General features: G+C 42.1%; 1 protein-coding gene and 1 long non-coding RNA gene across 10 annotated transcripts in view; one reads left to right on the forward strand and one right to left on the reverse strand.

Annotated features, from left to right (window-relative positions):
• Window positions 1–27789, forward strand: part of CAMTA1 (calmodulin binding transcription activator 1) — a 918369-nt gene that overhangs the window by 484454 nt on the left and 406126 nt on the right. The gene's annotated exons all lie outside the window — the stretch shown is intronic.
• Window positions 13939–26629, reverse strand: LOC142000800 (uncharacterized). Its single transcript, XR_012642322.1, has 3 exons — window positions 26556–26629; window positions 16752–16908; window positions 13939–14140 (listed from the first exon to the last, which is right to left on the reverse strand). It is a non-coding gene; the product is annotated as an uncharacterized LOC142000800 (long non-coding RNA).

Below are 27789 nucleotides of genomic sequence, written 5' to 3' on the forward strand. Positions count from 1 at the left end.
AAAGGAGTTTAAGAGCATCATTGTTTCTTTTACTTTGATGTTCAGATGGCAGATCATGGCCGGGGGGGAGTGAGGCACTACTCGAGATGTGAAAGGATGGGGTAAATATGACATTAGGAGTACATCTGTATGACTTAGTATATTGAACAATATACCTACAGTATCTGTCCTGGAAACCTGCACTCTGTTCTTCTTGGCAAGATGGATTGTTAAACATGTCTAGGCTGCATTAACATGGTACAAATATGCAGTACAGTCATAGCTGTCTCGGCCCTAGGTTATCAGAGAGACAAGATGGGTGAGGTCTTGAGACCCGAAGAAGAGCTCTGTGTGGCCGAAAGCTTGTCTTTCTCACCAACAGAAGCTTGTTACCTCACCCACCTTGTCTTTCTCAATACAAATAAGCAGTTCCAGGGAGTGGGCCTGATATGTACCTACTTGTTGCCAGTGAAACTCCATGGGTTCTAGGTTTACATGGTTGTGAGAACCAAACCAGACCCATGCATGTTTTACTTATTGCGTCGTGTATCCTTTTTTCTTCTCATATGAATGAAACATGGAGTAATGTATTCCAAGTAACCGAACTCTATGCACCTTCTGCTGAGACCACATCAGAATGGGTGTTGGAACTTCCAAACAGGGGCTTGTATGGTATCCCATTGGAACTGTGCAGGAAAGGATAGTGAGTCTCATGCCTGGGAGTGAGAGGAGATGGTGAATATTCAGCATCAATTCTAAATGTGCTTTAAAGTCCTTTGGCCCTTATTCTTGAGATTGTTTCTGGGACAGGGACTCGCTTTTCCCTTCCAACTCTTCTCTGCTTCCTCCTCACAAGTAAGCCTGGTCTGAGCTCCTCCTAGGATACATGAAACCTGTGTGCTCTGGAAGTCTGGACACTGAACAGGGTGGTTCTTTGAGAAGGATTATTTGTTTACAATCACTGATAATGAAATTTGACTTGGACGTGACACTGTGCATGTCATGTGACCAGCCCTGAGATGATGATTTATGTCCACTGTTACTTATGAAAGTGTAGTTGGTAAATTCTTTGTGATCTGAAAAACTGCAGCCAGTGTATTGGATAAAACTGATGAATTGGAGGGTTGAGGGATCAGAGGACTCATTTGTAATAGTACTTTTTGTTGTGTTAACATACTGTTTATCTTCGAATTCTCCAATTTGGGGAAGCTAGCAACACAGGATTTTCTTTTTCTTCTTGAAATCCCAAACAAATGTGAGTTGGTTTCAGTGACTGAGAAAATATAGCCTTTTGATTTACTGCTGTAGCCAGCTTAAGTAAAACTCAGTACGTGGTCAATCTCAATGAAGTATTTTCACTTGACAGCAAAGAAGTATTTGAGTATATATTCCTGCCTCTTCCCTGGGATGCTGATAAACTGCTCTTTACAAAAATGAAAATAAACAATACTTAAGTTTACAAATGCCACAATCAATCTTCCTCTGAGCTAGCAGATGGTTGTTAAGGTTTGAATTATACAAATTACATGCAAAAGCACTAATCAGTTTTTTAAGTTCTATTTTTATAATGGAAACAGGTAAAGTTTAGAAAGGGCTTCAAATGTGTATGCATAGGAGGATTTAACGCTGGCCTTGTAAGTGGAGAGTGCTCCTAGAGAAAGAAATGTCATAATTTAAGTCCCACTTAAACCTTGAAAATAGAGCTTAAATTGGATTTAATTAGCACTTAGTTCTTGCGTAGTACAGGGCTTTGTTTCACCCCTTTGGAATTGAGCGCAGAGAGCCTTCGTGTGCAGGATACTCAGCATCTACAGGAGAGGGTGGATGAGGTCCTTCTACTCCTGGTTACAGGAACCAGTCTATTTGTCACGGAACTGGAAAGAGTAGGATTAGTGTGGAATGTCTACTTCTTGAAAAACATTGGGCCACCCATCAGAAATACCAGCCACAGCAGAACCCAGCAGATGTCTCCATAGATGCAAAGCAAATAAAAGCGCTGCTCAAAGCAGCTGCTTCAGGAGACAGGGCAGAGAACAAGGACTGATAAGAGCAGCCTAGCATGTCAGTCTTGCCCCGGTTAAATAAAGGGATAGCAAGGCTGTACTTGGTGGCAGCCGTCAGGGTTCTAAAAAAGTAGTTTGGTTTGGGCTGCAGGAATGAGAAACCTAGCAGAGCGGTCCCGGTGAGGGCAAACTGTGAACGGAGCCTTTTGGACTAGAAAGAGAAGAATGAATGACATATAGAATTCAAAAGTTTATTTTATAAATTATAATTGCCCCTCCCAATTGAAAATGGAAGCTTGAAAGCTAGGTTGGGATGAGGTAAGGCAAATTCCATCGCAGCAGATGTCTCCCAGCTGGGAGGAGGCATTTCGCTAACTGTGATACCAGCATTCTGTTTGGCCAAATGTCTCTGAACTGCTGGGTTTTTAAAATAAGTGTCTAGGAGAAAGGCAGTTTGTTTTAACCCCCTGGCCAATCATATTTGACTTTCATCAGAGATTGGTGGAACCTTATTCCATTTTTTATAATAGCTATTGCTTATCTGTGGCCATGGCAAGAACTTGAAGCCCAGAGAAACAGAAAGAGGCAGGTTCATTTCAATTTGAGCAGGGTAGTTTCATCAGGTATCAATGATCATCTAAACAGTGAGGTCTACGATAACTACAGTTTTATGTAGAAAGTGGAGACATGAGGCATTTTGACTCTTAGCCTATTATCTGCTCCATAACTGTATTGATTCAGTTGATACTCTTTGTTAGCATTTTCTGCCTCTTAGTTATAAAGTATAAGTGGTTGAAGAGGTGTATATATAAGATCCCATCTGCAGAAGAGTTTATAAAATGAACTTGTATGAAAGCTTTGGGTTAGGTAATCCATAATTAATCAGCACAGCTCACAGGTCCATTGGATACTAGTGACAAGTTATTTCAAATAAAATTAAATCCCCTCACTCCACACGTTTTATATGGGGGAGATTTTGGATTTGAATGCAATGGTATTTTGCAGTTACTCATGTGTGTTTGGTTTGGGTAGTTTTATTGTTTATATGACAGTAGCAGCCAAAGGCCCAATTACGATTGGAATCCTATTGTCCCAGCTACTCTACAGAGGTAGACTGGGTTCTAGCCCAGAAGAGTTTACAATCCAAGGGTCAGATTGTGGCCTGGCTTGATGTGGCCATACGACGTATAAGGGAGGGTTATACCCTCCCTCATCTTTACTGCAGACATGAAGAAAAGAACAGGGGCTGTGTGCTGGTACTATCTGCTCCACGTGCAGGTGGGTGAAGTAGAGAGGGGCAGGGGCTGGGCAAAGCCATGGCTCCCCCTCTCATTGCACTGGCCAGCACAGTGCAGTCAGCAGGAGATGGAAGTCAAAATCTGCCCCTGGTCACAAGGGGAAGGAAGGACAGTGCCTTTCTTTGAGGTACAATTCCTTCCCTGGGCTGTTGCTGGCACTAGGACTACATATCGACTCTTACGCAAGGCTAGGGGGTAAAGGGACAATCTACCTTTAAGTAAGATGCAGTTTAAAGCTCTGACACAGGAAAGCACTTGAATGTGTACTTTGGTCCAACTGAAGCCAATAGGACTTAAAAACGTACATAAAGGAAAGCTCGTGGTTGTCTTTCCTAAACTTTTTTTTTTACAAATAAGGAATGAATTAGTTCTTGGTCCTTGACCTCCCCGCCTCCCCCCCGCCCCCGTTATTTATAAGAGCATGTGCCAGATTTTTGCCCCGCTCTGGGGTTTAGTGTTGTGTTTTCCTTATAGAACATTATAAGTGTCATAACGATGGAATTGTCTTGAACAGTGCTTCAAGAAACAGAGCAATAACTTAGAGTATTTTAGACATAAAGTAATCCCAGGAAGACAAGAGAATGTTTTCTGAAATTCTGCCATTATTCATATGCCAGGATATACCACTACTGTATATCTTGCAGTAGCAGATCTCTTCCAGCACTTATTATGTACCATGAAAATGAGCTTTCTACTCTTTGATGAAAAATTAATACGAGTAAAATGTCGACCTTTTTGCTGCTTATTGAATGTCAAAAAAGCTCAGTTCTGTTTGCTCATTGTGAACTTGAGTAAATTTAGCCACACTAATCTTGAGATTAGTGCTTTGATGTTTGGATTTTTGGGACATGAATGAAATATTTAAAATTAGATTGTGAGCAATATAAACTTGGTATTTCTACAACTGCTTGTCCAGAAAGACGTTCTTAAATGCATACTTGTAGTTCCTGCCATAGCTTGTGAACTATAGTGAAGGCTTAAGGATTTTAAATCAAAATGGTAAGATTGTGTTATTGGGATACAGAATAATTTGCTTTAATATGTAGAAAAAGTATTTTATTTAGGGATTAATTGAAAGGAGGTTTGAAGGTCAGATCCTTCCAAGTTTTGAGCACATTTGGTATATTTTCAGAATTGCAGGGCTATTTCATAAACCCTAAGCGGCTTGGCATGAGAAATATTTTTAGTGATGACTAACTGAATATTAATTTCTGAAGTCCCCTGCTTGGAATCCACTCAGGCTTTCCCCTCGTTTCATCATGTTTTTGCCAAATATTTTTGTGGGATTAACAGGCAAAATATGACATCCTTGCAAAGAATTTAAATTGACCACACAGGGAAGACTTTGGGTATTGATTATTAAATTCCAGAACTTAATAGTTTCTTGTTCTAAAGGCAATCAAGAAATAGAAAGAAACCTGGCCCAACACATTTTAAGTGGCTCACATCTACATTGAATGCAGTCATTTTTAGACAAAGTCTGATGTGTTCTTAGGTAAATCTCTATTCTTGTGGGTTAATGTTTTTACTAGAATGTGGGTTGGTGTTTGTTTATTTATTTATTTATGAATTTATTTTGGTTAAATTTGTAAAATACTGCTTTACTTGCCTGCTTCTGAGAGATGCACCATCACCTTGCGTGACCAGTGGAGTTGAGATTCTGGGAACTTCTTGGAATAAAGCCCCATTCGCTGGTTTTGCGCTATAGATTCTCATCACACCCAGCAGGTGTTTCTGTAATGCAAATACATAAAGCAAATTCAATATGTAAGATAATATAGGATCAAACTAATAATAGAGAAAAAAAGTGGCATTATCTAGTAGAAGATAAACTGATACATTTACACACACTTCTCCATATGTAGGAGCTTTGAAGTTCCCATGCCATAGAACTAGGCCATCAGATCCAGGATCTTGCTCTTCCTGTTGTCCATACATGATGTTTCACAGGCGAGTGTATTTTTTTTTAGGGCATCTACCAGATTGTGCAATGCTACGTATATATTGGGGGAATTCCGTCCTGATCCCTGTGACAATCAATTCATGCTTTGAAGCATGAGATTGTATTATTAGTAATGAACAAACTCCAGGAGTTTGAAGGTTCTGAGATCCTTGCAAACTGCTTTTTAAATGTGTTTGCCGCAAAACTAGGGCCAGGTCTTGTAAACCCTTTATGCTCATGAGGATTCCATTGAAGCAGCTCTGGTCTCTGTTACACTGGTGTGAATTTGAAATAATTTCATTAACGTCTATGGCAGGGTTTCTCAAACGTCATTGCACCGTGTCCCCCTTCTGACAACAAAAATTACTACACGACCCCAGGCAGGGGGACTGAAGCCTGAGCTCTGTTGCCCCGGGCAGAGGGGCCAAACCCAAAGTCTGAGCCCCGCTCCCCAGAGGGGCACCCGCCAAAGCTTGAGGGCTTCAGCTCTGAGTGGTGGGGCTCTGACTTTGGCTAAATGGATCCTGTGCATCAGTCTGCCCAGCAGAGGATGTGAGGGAAAGTCCCACATCTGAGGCATTCTTTTTCAGTGACAAATCTGAGCAACTGTCACAGACTGAGGTGTCAATAGAGGACGTTTTGGAATAAATTGAGGAATTAAACAGTAATAAGTCACCAGGACCAGATGGTGTTCACCCAAGGGTTCTGAAATGGCAGAACTACTAACTGTGGTATGTAACCTGTCACTTATATCAGCTCTGTATCAGATGTCTGGAGGATAGCTAATGTACTGCCTATTTTTTAAAAAGCCCTCAGAGGTGATCCTAGCTATTACAGGCCAGTAAGCTTAACTTCAGTACCAGGCAAATTGGTTGAAACTATAATAAAGAACAGAATTGTCAGGCACATAGATGAACACAATATGTTGGGGAAGAGCCAACATGCCTTATGTAAAGGGAAATCATGCCCTACCAATCTATTAGAATTCTTTGAGGATTTAAACATGCATGTGGACAAGAGTGATCCAGTTGGCATAGTGTACTTGGACTTCAGAAAGTCCCTCACCAAAGGCTCTTAAGCAAAGTATGAGGTCATGAGATAAGAGGGAAGGTCCTCTCATGGATCAGTAACTGGTGAAAAAATAGGAAACAAAGGGTGGGAATAACTGGTTTGTGTTCACAATGGAAAAGGGCAAATCACAGCATCCCCGAAGGATCTAAACTGCGACTAGTGCTATTCAGCATATTCAATAATTGTCTGGAAAAAGGGGTAAATAGTGAGGTGCCATATTTTGCAGATGATGTAAAATTGCTCAAAATTGTTAAACCCAAAGATGAATGTGAAGAGTTACAAACAGATCTCACAAAACTAGGTGATGGGGCAAGAAAATGGCAGATGGAAATTGAATGTTGATGAGTTCAAAGTAGCGCACATATAATCCCAACTATACATACAAAACAATGGTGTCTAAATTAGCTGTTACCACTCAAGAAAGAAATTTTGGAGTTGTTATGAATAGTTCTCTGAAAACATCTGCTCAATAATGTTAGGAAGCATTAGGAAAGGAATAGAGAATAAAACATAAAATATCATAATGCCACCCTATAAGTCCATGGTACGCCCACACCTTGAATGCTGCCTGCAGTTCTGGTCACCCATCTAAAAAAATACATTAGAATCAGGAAAAGTATAGAGAGAGGCAACAAAAATGATGAGGGATCTGGCACAGCTTCCATATGAGGAGAGATTAAAAAGACTGGGACTAGTTGGCTTGGAAAAGAGACGACTGAGGTGGGATATGAGAGAGGGCTATAAAATCATGAATACTGCACAGAAAGTGAACTGGGAAGTGTTATTTACCTTTTCACAGAACACAAGAACCAGGTTGTCACCCAGTCAAATTAACAGACAGCAGGTTTTAAACAAACATAAGGAAGTACTTCTTCACACAGCGCGCAGTCAATCTGTGGAACTTGTTGCCAGCAGATGTTGTGAAGGCCAAAAGTTTGGCTGGGTTCAGAAAGGAATTAGATAAATTCATGGAGGATTAGTTAAATTGGTCAAGGACACAACCCCATGTTCTGGATGTCCCTAAACCTTTGACTGTAAGAATCTGGGACTGGGGGTGGGGTGGGGGGGTGGATCACTCTATAAATTGTCCTGTTTTGTTCATTCCTTCTGAAGCATTTGGCATTGGCCACTGTCAAAAGACGGGATACTCAGCTAAATGGACCATTGGTCAGCCATTAATTTAATCAATTAATTAATTTTGTTGTTTTATTATACCATATGTTAAAATTGAGTGACTAAACCCTTCGTATTTTTGTATGCTATACTTCAATCACAACTCTGCTCCTCTAAACTAAATAATCCTGTTTTGTACATATATGAATCTATTTAGACATCAAACCATCTTCATTAATCTCCTCTGAATTTTTTCAGTCTCAGCTACCTGTCTTATGGCTGAAGCAACGAAGGTATACATTAGTAGTTAGTACAGATTTGTATCCGATTTTCCATTTATGCTGCTGACATGATTAAAGGCTTCAAGTAAAACCTCCGTTAAATCCTGTCGTACCTCAGGTCCGTTATTTTTTCTTCTATTAGGATTTCAGGCATTTCTTTGACATACTTTTTATTGTTGCGTGAGGAAGAAAACACTTGACTCATTTGCAACATTTTTATTATATTCCCTTTATAACAATTTCTAAAAGAGAATAAAATGTTTTCTGTATTGTGGCCATATTTCAGTTTGACTTTAATATGCTGCATGATTTTCCAGCTCCCAGTTCTTCTAACCTTGTGGTGACAGACAAGAAATCTTCACACCTGAAAAATGGTGCAGCTGCACAAGCTACTGGAGATGCCATATATTGCGTGGGAAGCCTAATTACTTGCCTGCACTGGGATGCTCTGGCCTGTAGGTTTTACATTTCTTGCCTAAGTAACTGCGAGAGATGGTTTGTGTTTGGCACATTTTCTCATGGAAAAAAGGTAGCCTTTCGTATTGCTCTTCATGTTGTTCACTCACTCAGTGAGCTGGTTTTCTCCAGTCTAAGCGTAGATGACCCTAGATGTCCAAATTAAACTGCAGTCTCTGAATCTGTCAATTGGCTTATACATTCTTTCCTCTGGACATGATCCTGAGATATGCTAATTGCTTGCAATCGCTAATAACTTTGCCTTGCGTATAAAGTTTCATCCCAGACTGCTTATGCACAAGGCAGAATGTGTAAGCTGTTCTCTAACCACTTATCATATACAAATGTCAGACGCTGAGAAGCTGGTGAAGTAACAGTCCTGATGCTTTCTGCATCTGATGGGATATATGTGCTATTTGGGCTGTGATTCCCATACATTTTGAGCCATCGGTGAGTTTTCTTGTCACTTACTAATTATCTTCCTCCTCTTAGTCTTGAATATTCTTTTGGACCATAATAACCTCAGAATGATTGATATTAGATGTCAGTGCAGCCAGTTCTTCTCAAGCTGAACTGTTCTGAAACAGTCCGGCCTGATGATGTCGCTGCTCTAATTGTGCTCTGTTCCGTAGGGGTCCCAGGAGACCAAACGTGTTCATTTCAATGCTTCAGTGAGGTGGATAATTCATAGATCTAAAGGCCAGAAGGACATTAGATCATCTAGTCTGCCTCCTGTATTCATCCAGTTACTCCGATATTGAGCTCAATAACTTGTGTTTTGGCTAAAGCATATCTTCCAATGAGGCATCCAGTATAATCCACCATCGGCAGTTTGTTCCAATGGCTAATGATCTCCACTGTTAAAAAAAAGTATGAATTTTTTACTTTGAATTTGTCTGGCTTCAGCTTCCCAACATTGGTTCTTGTTATGCCTTTCTCTGCTACACTAGAGAGCCCCTTAATACCCAGTATTTCCTCCTACGAAGGTACTTATACACTGTCATTAAGTCATCTCTCAATCTTCTTTTTGATAAGCTAAACAGCATCGCACTGGGAATTCATGTTCAATTGCTTGTCCACTATGACCCCTAAATCCTTTTCAGAGTCACTGCTTTCCAGGATACAGTCCCCCATTCTGCAGATATGCCCTGCATTCCTAATTCCTAGATGTGTTACTTTGCATTTGGCTCTATTAAAATGCATTTGATTTTAATTGGCTCAGTTTACCAAATGATCCTGCCTTGTCCTCCTCGTTATTTATCATTCCACCAGGCTGTCATCTGGAAATTTTATCAGCAGTGATTTTATATTTACTCCCAGATTATTGATGAAAATGTTGAATGCATTGGGCCTATTACTGATATCTGCAGAAATCCACTAGAAACACCCTGTTAGATGATGATTCCCCCATGACGACTACTTTTGCAGAGCTGTGAGTTAACCAGATTTGGCAAACTGTCATAGATATTTTAAAACCATATTTAGTTTCCATGGCTTCTCTTTCAGGCCCTTTCTTCTGGAAAAAGCCGTATATGGGGAGGAGGAAAAGAGGAAGACCTGTAATGTGCCAGGTGGGCAGTGGAGTTTTCCCTCAGTGCACCACATTGCTAGAGCTAGAGCATGTGTGTGTGTCTGTGTGTGCGCGCGCTGTGGGGTGCTAGGTATTTGGGATGGGGTTACTTTGTGCACTGTAGTGTGGATGCCAGAGCCCTTGGTTCAAGCAGGGGTCAGAAAATTCTTAACTTGGGTTAAAATGTAGTGGAGACACTCAAACCCAGGGTCCCCTGGCATGGGTCAGCTAACTCAAGTCCCACTCACCCTAGGCTTACATTGCTGTGTAGACATACCCACAGAGATCTTATAGTCCTTATTCTCCCCAGCTCCTGCACAGTATCTGGAACATGCTTCTGTGTTTCACATCTCCAGCTGACTCCACTTTCTGCTTCTGCTCATATGTGATTGCTCTAATCAGCTGATCACAGGGGCACTGGAGTCTGTGGACATGGACATTGGTTTCCATGCATTCACTACAACTTTTATCTTTCCTTTCTAGAAGCTTCTGTACCAGATCAGTTATTCCCACTTAGAGATTCAAGCCTTTATCTTTGGAGTTCCTGAATCTGTGTCCTGCTTAATTCATGCAGAGTTTTGCATGCCATCTCATTATTTGCTTGTTTACCATCACCTGGATTAGTTGTTATACCAGTGAACCGACCCTTGTTTTCAAAGTATCCATCAAATAGATGGATTTAAAGACATAAATCAGAGAGAAAAAAGATCTTTAACAAGCTGGTACAATTTGTCCTACTAGTGTTTTTAAACCTGGTGCTCAATGATTGTCCCTTTGCTTTTGTCGAAGATTATACATTTGGCGCTGTTTGAAATAAGTGCATAAGTTTCTAAGTGCTGTCACCGTGCTTCCCTACTCCTGTGCTCATGCAGAAATCATGTTTCTAGAATTTACAGCCTTTAATTTTCTTTTTCCTTCGCAATAACAAACACAGATCTGTAATGGAAAGAAACATTATGATTTGGGTCCTTGGTTTCAAGTAGGTGCAAACCTTCTGTAAGATGGAGAACTTGTCATTTGCTAGGTTTCACTCAAATGTAACAAACATTTGCTGTCTCCCACAGAGCTCTCTATCTCTTGTTATCTCTATCCAGGGCCCTTCATCTTTCCAGCCTACCAGAGGAGAATTATTTATTACAGTCTTTATTACCTTCTTTGCAGAAAATGCCTAAGCAAATGCATTAGGGAGAAAGGCTGACGCCTGGCAGGCAGATTAAGAGAAGACTTTGCTTTTCCTTGTTTGTTTGGCCATTTTTTTGCACACCAGATAAACCCTGGAGATTCTATAGCCTTTTTCTCAAGTGTGTCTTAGGGGAGAAAGGCACAACATTAAACACCTTCCGCCTCTCATTCATATAATCAGGACAAGTATGCAGAACGTAAATTGTCCTCACCACAGCAGTCCTAAGGTGAAAAGGCCTCAAGATGCCCAATCGCCAGACTCACCAGGGCTAACTAGGAAACATGTCTCTGCTGGGCAGCCCCATGACCACAGCACATGTGGGCCATCCTTTGAGTTGCCCACTGCTGCCCAGACACAGGCACAGTCCAGTCACAAGTAATGGATAAAAGGAGGATACAAGAAAAATCTTTTTTTCACAGTTCAGCATTTTATGGGACAAATATTCTGTTCAGCTGCATGGGCTGTTGTATTAATTTAGATGGAATAAAGGGCCCAAAGTGGTAAAGATGTTAACGTGACCCTGAAATTGTCCAACGTTAAGCAGTTTTAAACGAGGTTTGGGGTTTGATATACAGAAACCTCAGCCTGCATAGTACCGTGGTAAACACACCATTACCTTTTATTAAAGATACAAAAAAGGAGGGGAAAAAGTTAAAGCATTTGAAATGTAAAGTATTAAGTAAGGCTTTTATTTTAAAAACATCTCTTGTTCTCTTTCCCTTTAGCTGGAGAGAGTTTTTAGAAGGAAAACCCTGCTACTTGACTGTCTGAGATGGTAATAAGTGTCCATTTTGGGGAAAAGAGAAAGTTATTTGAGATGGGCTGCTACTGTTGTTGTTAAAGTCCGATCTCGTTTCCTAAATGACAAAACACACACAGGAGGGAAGAAAAAAAGAACTTCAAAGACAGAAAATGCAGATTCTGTCTCTGATGTTGACTTTCACTTGGAACCTCGCTGCTAGAGAAACACGGGAATAGCACACAGCCTTACTACCCACTCCAAGACCTGGCAAACTTATACTAGCATTGGGCAGTTCAAGGCATTGCAGTTAGCTGCCTCTTTCTGGTCAGAGGCTCACATGCAGTCTTGGCTAGCTAAACCAGACTTTTACTAGACAGAATGGAAAAGGAGAGAGAGAGAAGAGAAGGCATAAGGTAGGGAAGGAAAAGGGTGGTGTGTGTGTGTGTGACACAAAGTCTCACTCATCTTCCACCTGGCATTTGAGATTTAGCCAGACCCAGTGGAGGTGGTGGTGTCATCTGAGTCCCTCTCTCTGGCTTGGTCTGGTTGGGACATCTCTCAGGATGTGGGTGAAAAAGGCATGATGGTACCACACTGGATCGTGGCAGTGAAACTCAGTTAGTCCTGGTGAAACTCAGCCAGCACCACAGTAGCCAGCTTTTCCTCGTAGGCTTTATCTGAGAACTCTAAAAGGGAGTGATGGAATATCTCATTCCTTCATTATTTTGTTTACGAATCAGGCCTAAATTTTGACACACCAATTTTGGTCCATTAATTTTTGGTCCCCTCTTTTCTTGTTTACCAGGTATGATTCTAACATAGTCCTTGAATTACATTAGTTGGCCTTTTTGTTTGGGCTAGTTCAGTCTTGTCTTCCTTCTGCACCTTTTTCCATCAACATCTATTGTTGTAAGTTATTTTGACATTTTATGAACTTTAGCTCACTTTTCACAGTTGAACACACAATTAGGGTAGAACTGTAGGCCTCTCTGATCCCTGCACTCTCTATGTATAGAGAAAAACCAGTGGTTCCTTACTCTAATCAACAAGGGACTGCTGGTTCAGTCTCTCTGAAACCTCACAGTAGTGCATGATCGCCTTGTGCTGCCATTTGTGTTATACATCAAATCAGGATTATTAGAAGCCTCTGTGGGGCAGACTGGTATCCAGCACATCTCTGTATTCTAATTCCAGGGGAAGCTGCTGATTAGAAGTATCTCAAGTTATTGTATGCACATTTGGTCATCAATTAAACAGATTTTGAATGTGCTGTTGTGCACGTAATTTATGTGAACATTTGCTGAGGTGCAAGAGCATTTGAGGCTGCTGTGTTGTGTGATTATGCAGAGTGCAGCATGACTAAGGTTTATTCAGGTCTCCCTTTGTACGGTATAGAGTACTTTTTCTAGTATCCCATTTTCATAGTTTACTTAATCTAACATAGGGATTAATTTTGGTTTTCCATCCTCTACCTTCTCAACTGTCAGTGATGCATCCTAGTGCCTTAACTATAACTATATAGCCTAATTATTGTTTGCTTTCTTAATTGGTTCTTAACATTGTCTAACATTTCATGTAGTTATTCATGGCTATTGCATGGTTCTTGCAAATTGTATGTCATTTTATACTTACGGTGAGACATATTTATAACCATTGGTTTTGCATTTATCTGTCTTATATTTTACTTCAGAATGGTGTAACTATTGCAATATGTTAACATTCAGCATTATTCTGAAAAAATAGCTTTCATATTTTATGTTGGAGAATCTTGGTAAGATGTTTAGGATCAAAGTGTGATCTTAAAGTGCAGAGATATGGCCTTCAACTCCCACAAATCTTTCTGGGAAGGTTGTGAGGGTCCACACACATCAGTGCCCTAGGTCTCAGTGAAGAGAAATATAGCTACCAAAGAATTAGACGAGGTCTCTCTGCCATTGCAAACAGTACTGAGCAGCAGGATATTAGACAGCCAAAAATGGCTGGTCACAATAGCACTGCCTTATCTGGTAACAAGTCCTTACATTATATTCACTGCCTCCAATTTTCTGACTGGAAAGTAGAGTATGAATATGTATCATGAAGTACTTGATTAATTACACTATTCAGAGTGGATACATCTTTTAATGATTATTTCCTTTTTGATTAGAATTTATCTGTATGCCAGCCACAGACAACTGGATTATAAGAGTCTCTTTTATCTGTCTTGTAAAAAAAAAAAAAAAAAAAAAAAAACCCACAGCAGGAGAGAATATACAGTTAGCGTTAATGTGTATCCAGGGCTCTTCAGAAGCACAGCTACGTTTTATTGGTGGGTGAGAAGGTCTGGAGATAGTGTTCCTTTTCACGTTGTTCTCAGACAGGATTAGGAGGACTTCAGGGTGACACATGCATTCTTCGACTGCCAAATTGGATGATAATGCATCACTTCATATTTTAATTCACACAAACGAGCTTTATGATGCCTCAAGCTGACTGAAGTCCAATTAATGAGTTCTTTGCAACCTAAATATACAGAGAATGAGTTTAGGTCTAACACAGACCAGCCTTCTCTGACCTTTTGATTAAGAAACTAGAACAATACAAATTCAACATGGCACACATTAAATGGATTAACAACTGGCTAGCTGATAGATCTCAAAATGTAATTGTAAACAGGGAATCATCATCGAGCAGGTATGTTCTAGTGGGGTCCTTCAGGGATTGGTTCTTGGCATTGTCAGAGAGCAATCAATCAGGATCACCTGGTAAACTGTGTGCAAGCAAACAACATGCATTTCAGTGTGACCAAGTATAAAGTCTCACATTTAGGAACAAACAGTGCAGGCCATATTTACAGGATGGGGGACTCTAACCTGGGAAGAAATGACTCTGAAAAGGACTTGTGGGTCTGTAAGTATGTACATGGGGAACAGAAATTTGATACTAGAAGACTCTTCAATCTAGCAGACAAAGGTATAACAAGAACATGGAAGGTTTAGACTAGAAATAAGGTGCAAAAAGTACCCAGTAAAGATAATTAACCATTGGAACAATTTACCAAAGTTTATGGTGGATTCTCAATCACTAGAAACCTTTACATCAAGATTGAACATTTTTCTAAAAAATATGTTCTGGTTCAAAGATAGATTAATTCAGGAAAGTCCTCTAGCCAGTGCTATGAAGGAGATCAGACTAGATCATCAGTGATCCCTTCTGGCCTTATAATCTATGATTCAGTAATTAAAGAGCAAGTATAGCCAAAAAAAAAGGGGGGGGGGAGGGGGGAATATCTAGGCCATTTTTGACAGATTATGGCATAGTTTAAAAGACATTTTGCAGTTGAATAATTGACCATGACTATTAGCCCTGAGGAAAGAGTACCCTCTTTTCCTTTTTAACTTCATGGGAATTCTGTAAACCTGTCAAGAATCCCAAGTACAAACTCTACGTCTTGTACAGTTTGAGTGGGAAAGATTTGACATTTTTTTACTCCTTTTTAAATTCATCTGCATCGGAGTGAGATTCCTTCTGTAGGGTTCTCACCCAGGCTGTGATGATTAAGCACTTAAATTGATTAATCAAATTTCCTGTGATGAGAACAACTGTCATTAATTAATCTGAGCAGGATTATAAGTAAGAGATGGCAGATACAGGAGACCAACATGTTGACAGATACATATGCTGGTTTGAATGCAAATTGCACTATTACATCTAGAGGGTTTTAGCTTTAGGCTGTCTAGGGATATAGCTTCCCTAAAGATAAAATTAGACTGAGATTAAAGTATCCCCATTTTAATAAAAAAAAATGCATTTATGAACAGGCAGCTACTGTAGGTGAGCATGCAGGTTTGTATACCAATTATTGTCTTTCAGTGATACAAGAAAATATCTGCTGGTTCTACAACAGCATCAAGTTATGGAATTTGTTTTACTTATAGTTCATTGAAAATTTTTATGCGGCTAATTTTACTCACGTCAGTCAGAATAGAACTCAAAAGTACCTGGATGCCAACATGTTGTTAACATGAGTTTGGGGATGTGGTGTTGTGATCTGTATATTAACATAACCGGCTAACACATACAGCTCGATCCTGCTCCCATGGACGTCCATGGGTGTTTTGCTATTCACAACAGTGGGAATATGGCCAAGCTTGTAACAAATTTAGCGGCACTAAAGCTGCCAAGCCTCACTTTTTGGAGGATGAGAGCCATGTGAACATGAGAACAGCCATACTGGGTCAGAGCAGCAGCTCAGGGGGCGTGAATACCAACCTCAGAGCAGGTGTTAAGGAGCAGGGCGCAGCCTCAAATTGATTTTGGGTTCTGTACTTAAATTTCACTGAGCAATTATCAAGTATAAACTCCTGAAGCACTATAACAAGACTTCACACGGAGTCACAGACAGTCCCCCTGGGTATGTTGGTCTATCTTGCCACCCAGGTAAGTTGTCTTTGTGACAGATGGTCCTTTACACCAAGAATCACAACTATATTCAGAAAAGGAGTACTTGTGGCACCTTAGAGACTAACCAGTTTATTTGAGCATGAGCTTTCGTGAGCTACAGCTCACTTCATCGGTGCTATGCATCCGATGAAGTGAGCTGTAGCTCACGAAAGCTCATGCTCAAATAAACTGGTTAGTCTCTAAGGTGCCACAAGTACTCCTTTTCTTTTTTCTTTTTACGAATACAGACTAACACGGCTGTTACTCTGAAACCTAACTATATTCAGGTTACTCCCAGGCCCAAAGGGCCAATTACGTACCCCAGGTCAATTGCACCTTAGATCTCACACAAAAAACAATGCTTGTAGCTAATCCTATAATAAACTATCTAAAGGTTTATTAGCTATGAAAAGGAAAGACTTATTTACAAGATTAAAGCAGGTAATACACACACAAATGAGTTACAGTCTAAGTTTCAAAAGGTAATATAATCTTTTATGATAAGTAAGCGCTCCATGTCCTTTAGGGTTAACCTGGGGTCAACAGTGGGGATCTCTTGCTTTTGCCTAGAAAACCTTGCCCCCACGCATGCAAGCAGGATAGAGATACAGTTCCTCTTTGTTAGGACTTTTTATTCCCTCTCCCCTTATGCTTCGAGTTGCAACTTAGCTGATGGAGGAATTTCACTTGCCCATCTCTTCTTCATGGGGAGGCAGGGAGAAAAGCAGTCTTTCGTCTCTTATATTCCACGATAGTTCATCTGGTGTTGATGGGCCTTCTCTGTCGGGAGGACCTAATGCCATCTCTTGGAAACCAGCATTTCACACCAATTCATGTCTCTTTCCTGCCTGGTGGTTAATACAGTTGCAGAGGATTACAATGCAAACACTTAAATATTACCTTTTAACATGGATACAGATATTATAAGTGATATTAATGCATGCAGCAATTTACGAGTATTTTATGGTCTAAACACATTCCTATTATTCTAATACCTGTTTTAACAATCCACACACACACACATGAGCCAGACTGGTTCCAGCAATGTATTTGTCAGTAGGGGCCTAGGCACGAGCTGGCACCTGGTCTGCCAAAGTCATACTGTGTCAGACAAATGGTCCATGTAGCCCAGTATCCTGTCTTCCAACAGTGGCCAGTGCCAGATGCTTCAGAGGGAATGAACAGAACAGGGTTGATTGTCGAGTGACCCATCCCATCATGCAGTCAGAGGCTTAGGGACACTCAGAGCATGCCATTATGCCCTTGACCATCATGGCAAATAGCCATTGATGGACCTATCCTCCATGAACTTATCAGTTTTGTTTTGTTTTGTTTTTTTTACACAGTGGTTTGAGCATTGGCCTGCTAAACCCAGGTTGTGAGTTCAATCCTTGAGGGGGCCATTTAGGGATCTGGGGCAAAAATTGGGGATTGGTCCTGCTTTGAGCAGGGGGTTGGACTAGATGACCTCTTGAGGTCCCTTCCAACCCTGATATTCTATGATTCCACTGTTTACTTCTTTCCATTGTAAAAACTGACCATTTATTCCTACCCTTTGTTTCCTATCTTTTAACCAGTTACTGAGCTATGAGAGGACCTTCCCTCTTATCCCATGATTGCCTGCTTTGCTTAAGAACGTTTGTTATGGGACCTTATCAAAGGCTTTCTGGAAGTACAAGTACACTATATCTACTGGATCACCATTGTCCATATGCTTGTTTAAACCCTGAATGCATTCTAATTGATTGATGAGGCATGATTTCCCTTTACAAAAGCCATGTTGACTCTTCCCCAATATATAGTGTTCATCTGTATGTCTGGTAATTCTATTCTTTACTATAGTTTTAACCAATTTTGCCGGGTACTGAAGTTAGGCTTACCAGCCTGTAATTGCTATGGTCACCTCTGGTGCCTTTTTTAAAAATAGGCATTAAATTATCTATCCTCCAGACATTTAACTTCCATTGATTTCAATAGGATTTAGGCACCTAAATCTGAGCCTTCACCCATAGTGTGTTTAGTGACCTTGCAAACCATTTCTTTCCTGAGTTAGTGAGTGCTGGGAAGTGGGGAATGCTGCAGAGCATGCTGAGATTAAAGCTATCATTTCTTGTTGAACTGGTCTCATACATTGTTTTCATAAATATTTAAAGAACTCTTATTAAAAGAATTACCATCATAAAAATTTAAGAGTTTGATAGATGACATCCAGAATGCAAAAAATTTCAGTTTTTAAGAGCGAGAAAGCGAATACACTGCTTGTAGTCACAGAAAGGTGTTAGTAATTGTGCGTGGTTTTAAAAATGTTTGTTTTCTGCATTCCTGCTCTCCCAGCCTTCCTTTCTGCTCTGGTGTGCTGCTGCATAGCAAGATTGCCTTTACTTCTGCCACCAGAATACAGTCTACTGCTGGCCATGGCAACACCTGTCCTTCCGTCACTTTTGTGCTGCGTGCCTGATGTACTTCCCCCACGTTAACGGACATATATCTGATAGCTTCCCCGCTTTCATCACACTGCATCCTGGGACTCTCTCTCTTCATTGCTTCCGAGCACCTCCTGCTGTTTGGGGGTGGTGTGCTCCACCCACTGTGATTGTTCTTTCCTACATCATCTTCAGATTATAGATAAGTGTGTGAAAGAGACTTTGCCTATACTTGGAGAAATCTGGGGGACACCCCACTGCTTGCCATTCTGTTAGCTGCAGAAGGAGACTCATTTCTTTGGCTATTTGTTTCTAAGGATCAAAAGTCTTTCTCCTTGGCTGATTTAATCTAAACTAATAGTGGTGAATTGGGCATCAGCTAATGCCCGTACTCAGACACCTCAGAAGAAGAAAGGTTGTGGCTGCTATAGAATAGAATATAAACAGCCCACTAAAAAGAGCTGACCATGGACTTTAATTTAGTATTGAGCTGCAGGTAAGGGGATCAATGGGTAGGCTCAGCAGGATTCAATAGTGGGTAAGCAAATACTGTCACTGCATGCTGTTAGTATTCTTATACTGGAGGCCAATGTAAAGGAAAAGGCTAGAGAAGAGAGGGGTCTCTTCAGAAGGGGCTGGGAAATACCAGAAAACCTGGTTGCTGAATTTTTTTAAACCTCACCACAATGCAGAGAGGCATTCCCTATCCACATCTGCACTTCTCTGGTGCAGGTTTAGAACTGGCAGTTTTGCTAGGTGGACTACTAGCAGTTCTTACAAAAAAAATGGAAATAGTTGTTTAATGAGGTCTAATAACTGCCTAGGAAGGATACTGCAGAAAAGGACCTGGGAATTACAGCAGATCACAAACTAAATATTAGTCAACAGTGTAATGCTTTTACAAACCAAGTGAACATCATTCTGAGATGTATCAGCAGGAAGGTTGTAACCAAGACACGAGAAGTAATTCTTCCAGTCTACTCTGCGCTGATAAGCCTTCAGCTAGAGTATTGTGTCCAATTCTGGGCACCACACTTCAGGAAAGATGTGGATAAATTAGAGAAAGTCCAGAGGAGAGCAACAAAAATGATTAAAGGTCTAGAAAACATGACTTACGAAGAAAGATTGAAAACATAGGGTTTGTTCAATCCAGAAAAAAGAAGACCGGGGGTGGGGTTCGTGATAAGTGTTCAAGTACATAAAAAGGTTGTTATAAAAAGGCGGATGATGAATTGTTCTCCTAAACCACTGAGGACAGGACAAGAAGTAATGGACTTAAATTGCCGCAAGGGCAATTTAAATTAGACATTAGGAAAATCTTCCTTAACTATAAGGGTAGTTAAGCACTGGAACAAATTACCTAGGGAAGTTGTGGTTTTTAAGTAGAGGTTACACAAACACCTGTCAGAGAAGATCTAGATCGGGGTGGCCAAACTTACTGACCCTCCGAGCTGCATACGAGCTGCATCAGCCCCATGGCAGGGTGCTGGGGCTCAGGGCTTCTGCCCTGCGGGGACCAGGTCTCAGGGCTTCAGCCTCGCAGGGCACGCATGCCCGGGCTCAGGGCTTCAGCCCTGCTCCCGCTGAACCCCGAGCCCCAGCTGGCATGCCCTGCAGGGCTGAAGCCCTGAGACCCCCTCCAACCCCACTGGGCAGAAGCCAGAAGTGATGTCACACTGATGATCCCGCGGGCCCCCCCCATCAATTTTTGCCGGGGTTTGCTGGCCCCGCTTGCTCAGGTGGTGCCGTCAGGTGGTGAGTCAAGCTGTTTGGGGGCAGGGGGGACCTTTAAACTGTGCCCCCCTCCCCTCAGCCGGCACCAGTCATCTCTGGCAGAAGCCCCTAACCAGGGCTGGAAGTGGGCCGGTTCAGCCTACCGGTAAGAAGCCGCTACCGGCCCGTACGCAGCCGACGATGAAGCGTTACCGTGGCGGCGCTTTAATGTCACTTCCCCTTTCCCTCCCCCCGGGCTGCCGACTGGGGATGGGGTGGGGGGGCGGAAGAAGTGGCAGCTGTCCTGGCCCGGGGCTCCCGGCTGCCGCTTTTGCTACCGTGGCAGCGGCCGGAGCCCCGGGCGGCACAGGCCAGGCAGCGCGGATGGGCTGGCTGGGGGAGGCTGAGCCCCAGCCCCAGCCCCGCCCCTTCCGGGAGCCCGGAGCCAGCCCCCGTACCGGTAAGAATCTAATATTACTTTCACTCCTGCCCCTAACCTGCCACCCTGCTGCACGGCAGAAGCCCCAAGCTCCCCTCACCCCTGTCTGGTAGGTGTAGACTGGAGGGGAGAGCATGGGGGGGGCTCTGCGAACCTCACTTTAACTGTAAAAGAGCCACATGGGGCTCGGCCACCCCAGTCTAGATAAAACGTAGACCTGTCTTGGTGCAGGGGACTGGACGAGATGACCTACTGAGGCCCTTTCCAGTCCTGCATTTCGATGATTCTATGATGTGAACTGTGCAAGTGTTAAGATGTGTAGATTTAACCCATTTCATGGCAGAAATATTATTTTTCAGTAATAGATGTTTGTAGCATTTAGTTTGTAGCAGGATCTGAAAAAAGCATGCAGCGGTGCACAGCTGTGGAGTGAATTTTGGAAACCTGCGCTGACTTTTCAGGAACAGGTCAACTACATAATATAGCACTTGTGTCCCCAGAGATGTTGCTATCCTCTGATAGCTCAAGACCATGATGTTACTGTCCAGAACCATTGCTGCATTCACCTTTTCCCCTGTAGTTTTCCACACTGCTGCCATAAAAACCACTTCATTCTCTATCGGTCCTCAGCATCCAAGTGCTGCTTTCCTCTTACTCTGACATCTCTGGAGCCAGCGTCTTATTCTGTCTGATGTGCAGGAACATTGCTGAGGTTGTAAGGCTCTGCTGTGTGGCAATGAAGTTGTTAACAAGGTTTAACTATTGAGCCTGTTTCAATAAGGAAAATCGACGGGTCTGAAAAGAGTTTTAGCACTGGATGAAGCAAAAGCAGAAGGCCCCACAGCTTTGGAGCAGGAGGAGTCCCTGAGGCTGGACCCTTTGCTGTGTACTGACACCTAGATCCTTCCAGGCAGGCTTGTCCTACCTGACATTCCTCTACAGAGAGGGGTCTGAGACTATTTGTTGATAGGGATCTGGTTGAATTAGATGTGCAGCCTTTACTGTGTAATATTCTGCTATATATATTGCACAGTGGAATCCCTCACTTCCTTCTATTGTAATTGCTTCCATAGCTGCTCTAACCCAACACAATAGATCTGCTTCCTCCCCAGCACCCACAAACACTCACCAATAGGCACACTGGTCTTCCTGAAACTTGAGGGATCTGCTTAATCTTCCAGTGAAACCCAAGTCTGTGTGCCCTTGTTTTTCGATATTGGGCAGGGTATCACACTAGAACGGTCTTTCTCACCCTCAAGCATCTCGACCCAAAAACTAACTGCAATTTTAAATGGATTTTCCAAGACTATTCAAGGCACTCCGTGGTTTTGCTTATCCCCATCTGAGATGTGGTGTTCAAGTGACATGGGCCTGTGTTCTGGGGACTGAACGTTCTGGGTTCTGGCTGCTGTGTATCTTTCACACACTCCCTAAGGATACCATTCACTGCCACTGATACGTTACAACATCTCTTCCACTGAAATCTCTTCTTCATGCTTCCTGCCTTGCTGGCAGCACAGTTTGACATCTACTGTCTGTAATTACTGACCAAAGTGCCCAGTTAGGTGCCCACCCATCCATCCCACTCATGAGGTGTTAGCTGCAGTCCTGAGAATTGACACTAAACATTATGACTGCTTTTAAGGTTACACAAGTGAAGCTAAAGTGGCTCTAGTTTGTGATGGGCTGTAGCGTTCACAGGAACTCTTTCTCGTCTGAGAGCTAACACTTACCACTGGGTAACACTTACCACTGGATTCCTATGTCAATGACACAGTGGAGCTAACACTCTCAGCCTTCAGTTCCAAGGTCTCAGGTCTGCGCTTCAGCTAATGGAGCTGCCTTATTAGCTAAGCCAGTACAGGAAATTGTTACCCAGATGAGGAGATTTGACATTTATCCTGCCCCATGCAGGGCATTGGTACACACACCATCATATTGCCCTGAAGTGTCAGATCACTGCATAGATCATGGGTAGGTCATATCTCACTTTTAAGGTGACAATATGATTGTTTCTGTAATATGTGCCAGAATTATTTGTGGAAGATGCTGAGGGGAGGAGCATTTCTGTCCCGCTCTGGGAGAAATGAATGAAGACATTTTTTTTCATAGATATTAAGGTCAGAAGGGACCATTATGATCATCTAGTCTGACCTCCTGCACAACGCAGGCCACAGAATCTCACCCACCCACTCCTGCGAAAAACCTCTCACCTATGTCTGCGCTATTGAAGTCCTCAAATCATGGTTTAAAGACGTCAAGGAGCAGAGAATCCTCCAGCAAGTGACCTATGCCCCATGCTACAGAGGAAGGCGAAAAACCTCCAGGGCCTCTTCCAATCTGCTCTGGAGGAAAATTCCTTCCCGACCCCAAATATGGCGATCAGCTAAAACCTGAGCATATGGGCAAGATTCGCCAGCCAGATACCCAGGAAAGAATTCTCTGTAGTAACTCAGATCCCACCCCATCTAACATCCCATCACTGGCCATTGGGCCTATTTACCATGAATATTTAAAGATCAATTAATTGCCAAAATCATGTTCTCCCATCATACCATCTCCTCCATAAACTTACCGAGTTTAATCTTAAAGCCAGATAGATCTTTTGCCCCCACTGCTTCCCTTGCAAGGCTATTCCAAAACTTCACTCCTCTGATGGTTAGAAACCTTCGTCTAATTTCAAGTCTAAACTTCCCAATGAGCAGTTTATATCCATTTGTTCTTGTGTCCACATTGGTACTGAGCTTAAATAATTCCTCTCCCTCTCCGGTATTTATCCCTCTGATATATTTATAGAGAGCAACCATATCTCCCCTCAGCCTTCTTTTAGTTAGGCTAAACAAGCCAAGCTCCTTGAGTCTCCTTTCATAAGACAGGTTTTCCATTCCTCGGATCATCCTAGTAGCCCTTCTCTGTATCTGTTCCAGTTTGAATTCATCCTTCTTAAACATGGGAGACCAGAACTGCACACAGTATTCCAGGTGAGGTCTCACCAGTGCCTTGTATAACGGTACTAACACCTCCTTATCTCTACTGGAAATACCTCACCTGATGCATCCCAAGACCACATTAGTTTTTTTCACGGCCATATCACATTGGCGGCTCATAGTCATCTTATGATCAACCAATACTCCAAGGTCCTTCTCCTCCTCCGTTACTTCTAATTGATGCGTCCCCAGCTTATAACTAAAATTCTTGTTATTAATCCCTAAATGCATAACCTTACACTTCTCACTGTTAAATTTCATCCTGTTACTATTACTCCAGTTTACAAGGTCATCCAGATCTTCCTGTATGATACCCCGGTCTCTCTCTAAATTGGCAATACCTCCCAGCTTTGTGTCATCCACAAACTTTATTATGGATTGCAAAGTTTAGGAGCAAGGTTAAAAAAGTTGGATGGTGACATGGATCGGTTGTGTAAATGTATTGCCGTTAAAAACTAAACCAAAGGCGGTGTTCTGTATATGAGGGTGCTGGTGTAAATGGTGTCAGCAATCTGGCTAAACAGAGGCAGAATTTGAATTTCTAAAGCCTGTTACAATTAGGGTGACCCGATAGCAAGTGTGAAAAATCAGGACAGTGCTTGGGGGTAATAGGCACCTACATAAGACAAAGCCCCGAATATCGGGTCTGTCCTATAAAATTGGTATATCTGGTCATGCTAGTTACAATGCAGCTTTTCATGTCTGAAGTGACTTTCAAGTGACCGCTGATGCACCAAACCAGCCACTCATTCATTTGAACTACGTTGCGGGCTCTGAGTTTGAGAGAGTCTGTTTGGAGTCTGTTAGGAAGGCTTCTGCTCCTATAATGGGAGAAGTGATCAGTCAGATGTGACACTGGCTTTCCAGTAAGACACAAACATTAGAAGTCCGAATCTTCCAAGACCTTGCTACAGAAACCGTTGCAGGTAATGATACATTCAGACTCCTTCTCCCCTTTATCACGTGCTGCTTTCTTTACTGAATAGAGAGCACCAGAGAGAGTCTCCTCCGAGTGTTCTTTCCTTACAGAAAAGAATGAGACTGAGGACATATTATACTCTTGGCACTCACTTCAGGAGGCTTCTGGGATTGAATAGTTTGTTTTGAATTGTAATGGAGCTAGGTATAAGAAATAGATACACAATTTTTATGGTCTAGTAGAGAACTTTTTATATGTGCTAAAAACAAGAAAATGCAAATATCTATCAGCTAAGTATTACATTAAAACATTATTAGATATATTTAATATTAGTTTTATGGCCCAACTATGTATTTGGCCCTGTACAAGACACAAATGAAGATAGCTGCCACATGAAAAACTCTCAGTATAAAAGCCAGACCTAGAGAAACCACAACTCTCTGGGAGCCACCTAATTTAGATAGCTTCCATCGCTTACTCTCCCTTCAGTCCATTAGGTTAGTGAGGCATCTGAAAGACACAGGACAATGTTCATAGAGGTAATGAGTCTTTAGGAGGGATTTTAGGGTGGGGAGCGGTTGGGTGGGGGTTTTAGGAGGGATTTTAGGGTGGGGACCTGGTGCACAGGGACTAGGAGCTCACGTCCCTACACAGGTGTTAGCATGGAAGTAGGTGTGAAGATGGAAGCGGGAAAATGGAGAGGTGGAGAGATGTCTCAATAACACAGGGTGTGAGTGCAGACACAATAAAAGACAAGATCTGAGATATAGAGTTGTGCAGGCCCTGGAATGCACAGTTTAGAAATTGGAACGTGATGTAGTAAACAAAGCAGGGGGGGTGTTTTTAGGGGGATTTGAAGCAGGGAAATGATATAATTTAGTTGGTTGACACTTCATTGTTTTGCATCTCAAAATGAGCACTATGTTATCTTCAGTTTTTAATTTGTAGAACAGTCTGTTCAACCGTTTTACAGCTATTTAAGATTCAAAGGACTGAATAGGCTGGATTCTTCTCTCAGTGATGCCTGTGCTACTCCACTGTAATCTGAATGAGAGCAGGATCTGGCCCTGTGTAGCATGTTGTTAAAAATAACATGTTGTTAGAATAAAATGAAGCCTTTTCCCCAAAACTCTCCAGTGATAACTTGTGTGCAAGATTCCTCCTCTATGTCCAGCTTCAACATGACGTCTTTGAATGGGTCTGAATGTTTAGTGTGTGGGTCAAATTTTTTGAAGCAACTAATTCCCATTTTCAAAAGTGACTTAGGCACAAAATCTTATTGAAAATCAGTGGGATCTAGGCTCCCAAGCCACTTAGCTAGTTCTGAAAGTTTTACTTTGAGTCTCTTCTAAGCTGTAAGGTCCTTGGGGGAAGGGCTACATCTAGGTCTGTGTTTTCTTACAGGGCTACCAGTGCTGACTAAATAAAGCCCAAGATTTTGAGATGTGACTAGTTATTTTGGGAGCCCCAGTTTTTAGGGGCCTGCTTTTTAGAGGGCTGGTGCTCAGCACTTTCTGAAAATCGGGCTCCTTTAAGGTGTCTCAAGTTGGGTACCAAAAATCACTAGTCGCTTATGAAAATGTTCTCCAGTTGTCTGATGTCCTCAGAAAAAAGTTCTGGTACTAGGGGGAGTTAAAATCTGCAAGCGAGCAAGGACCCTCGCAGTGATCCCAAATTTCCATTATGGGAAATCAGGTTGGAAAAACAGCCCATTCAACATGGAAATAGTTCATGAAGTATCAGACATTTCAAAAATTGCTTTCTGACAAGAGCAAAGGTAAATAGAACAATCTTTGATAACAAAAGCTGTCACTGCTTCCTAAGTCTTGTAACTGATTTAAAAAACCAAGAGCAAAACCCCATCTCAAATCTCAGACCAAACTGAATGTTCAAAACATACGTAGTTCCCCTGATGCTAGTAGAAGTTGCTTCTTGTGGTAAATGAAATGCATGTGAAACTGGCCATGATGCAAATTAGAGTATCAACACATCTAAGTTTCCTTCAGTGGCTTACCGCTTAGGGTGTCTCTTCATGGTAAGGGAAGCTCATCCCTGTGGAGAGGGCCAGTACAGGGTCTGGGCACCTCTTAATTCCCTCCGAGAATCTTGTGCCGGCTCTCTGCACAGAAGTAAGTATTTTACTACTGAGTATAATTATAGTCCCTGAATGAAAGTGAAAAACAAGGTGAAAACCACAGTAAAGCCAAACCAATACATGTACCATGGGTCTGGACTTGCTCTACACTCCCCCTCCCCCGCCCTCATTAGTGGAAGTCAGGACTGCTCTATATTCTCCAGGAAAATAAAGCTTTCCCAAGTGAGATTATATTTTGGGGTCTCATCCTCTTTCTTGAAGACTAAGGACCTGATTTTCCACTGCCTTGAATCTCATGTCAGTATTTTCACCTGAGTAAAGTGAGCACTGTGGCCCACATTCAGCAAAGCGCTTAAAGCATTTGAGTGATCTCCTTCCTACTCAGCAACGCACTAAAGCATATGCGTAAATCCCATTGACTTCCATGAGGTTTAAAGCCCTGCTCAGTTGCTTTGCTCACCATGGGTGGGATCACTCATGTGCTGAAAGAGACGCATGTGCACTAATATTTTGCTGAATCAGGACCCCCTCTGAATAATTTTGAAAAACAAATGTAAACACATTTAATGTCTGTGTTTTGCTAAGACCAGTAGTTTTGAGGACAGGGATGGGGCATGTTTAGCAATGTTTTTGCTGGAGGATGTGCTGTGTTGGGGAAATTGTGAGTGCCTCTCTGTGTTATGACAATATTTTGCTTATTAGAACAAAATAAAAATCTCAGTGCAGCCTGATTTCCCTTCTGTTGGGTTCCTTGCTGCTGCAAGGTTCAGCTGCTGTTACCCGGCAATCTCCTAGGCAGGCAAATTAGGACTGATCTTTCTAAAGGAGTGTTTAGGCTGGTTTCCTAACATGTCCCCATCAACATCGTCTCGTTCTGCCCTACGAGACATGTCAGAAAATCACCTCTCCTGGTGTTGCTCACTTGACCAAGCCTCCATCACCCCTTCCTCTTCCCTAGCCACAATCTAGCGTTGAGGGAGAGAAAGTAAGATTGATGGCATTGGAATCCCTGTGCACTGTGCTGGCATCAAGTTAGGGGATTTTATAGCAGCACGTTGGCTTTTCTTACTGAATTTTGATTAATGGAGCAGGCTGGAACTGGTGACGTCTCCCAGCTCTTTAGCTGACAGGAATGAACGTAATCTGATGTTTA

Source organism: Natator depressus, chromosome 18, assembly GCF_965152275.1.
Source record: "Natator depressus isolate rNatDep1 chromosome 18, rNatDep2.hap1, whole genome shotgun sequence".
Classification (NCBI taxonomy): Eukaryota; Metazoa; Chordata; order Testudines; family Cheloniidae; genus Natator; species Natator depressus.